The 1,251-nt window shown below is 39.9% G+C and overlaps 1 pseudogene; it reads right to left on the bottom strand.

The window, feature by feature from the left end:
• Positions 1-727: 727 nt before the first annotated feature.
• Positions 728-867, bottom strand: LOC115867958 (annotated as a pseudogene).
• Between the last annotated feature and the right edge of the window lie 384 nt (positions 868-1,251).

The raw sequence follows: 1,251 nt of genomic DNA, 5'->3' as shown, positions 1-1,251 counted from the left end.
TCAAAATATCATTAGGGATAACATCTCAAAAATGTAATTTTAATTTTCTATAGAGGTGTTATAGAATTTGTTTTCCTTTTTTGGGTTTTCAAATTTTCCTTCTCCTGTTAAAATTGATAACAAATGAGCGCTTTTTAAAATCTCAGAAACTTTCTAATAGACTATTCAGAGAGAAAAACCTCAAATGGGGGTAGGTTTCGGGAACAAGCCATAAAAATACCATTAAATTTATTTGCTGTTTTACACCTGCCTCATCTTTCTTACAAAGTATCTCAACCAATAGGTGTTCAGTGACAATTCTAAATATAGTATCTAATGCTAGCCATCAAGAAGAACTGTGTGATACAAGTATTTATGGATCTTTCTGATGCAATTCCCATAACATAGTTCACTGGAAATAGTTGAGGTTCGACCTAGGACCTATTTATGTTTGTATTCTGCTACAACTATTTCATTTGACTGCTACCAAGACAGTACAAGCAAAGGTCAAAATCATACATCACAAGCTTCCCCTGTCATTCTGTAGATGAATGAGTTAAGCACTGGTCAGTCCCTAGTCGTTGTAAAAAGATATAAGAACTTCGCACAAACTGAAAAACTTTCATGCATGAATCTCTTCTGCGCTTCTCCTGAGGGACATTTTACATTCGAGACTCAATCTGGTTTCCTGACCTTTCAGGAGAATTCTTTTGCCAGGAGTACCACCCACCTCCCACCTGCCCCACCCCAACAGCCTTTGAGGATAGAACTGGCAGACCGGTAGCCGCCAGCAACATCATGGCACCAGGAGATGAAACCCTCTCCCTTGGCCTCACTATGGAACAGGGGCCTGGACCACCCTACAGACCCCCCTCCAAGAAAAGGAGGCCCCCCAGCCCTGCGCAGCACGGCCTGCAAGACCTGTAGCAAAGCCTTCACTGAGTTAAACTGAAAACGCCATCTACTAAACACAAAGCTAAATATTTTTTTATATCAAGAATGTAATTAAAGCTGGAAAAGAAGTATCACGCGATGGCAGCACACTGCTCAATGAAATGTTTAGTTGTTATATACTCTTTTTTAAATCGTAGAAACGTTTCACATTTTAAAATGATTTTTTAATTGTCAATTCGATGGAGATTTACATTTCAGATCTTCAACTTTGTATTCAACGGTTTCCCCTCATCAAACCCCCAACCTGCTCCTTGATGCCTCTTCTCTGGTAGACGGCTCTTCCACTTCAGCACAGTCTAGCAGCAAGACCAGATTTTT

This window comes from Echinops telfairi, unplaced genomic scaffold (assembly GCF_000313985.2).
Source record: "Echinops telfairi isolate 266 unplaced genomic scaffold, ASM31398v2 ScPeMD7_7475;HRSCAF=8513, whole genome shotgun sequence".
Classification (NCBI taxonomy): Eukaryota; Metazoa; Chordata; class Mammalia; order Afrosoricida; family Tenrecidae; genus Echinops; species Echinops telfairi.
Note: the sequence above shows the minus strand (reverse complement) of the source record. Positions and strands in the feature narration are given on the sequence as shown.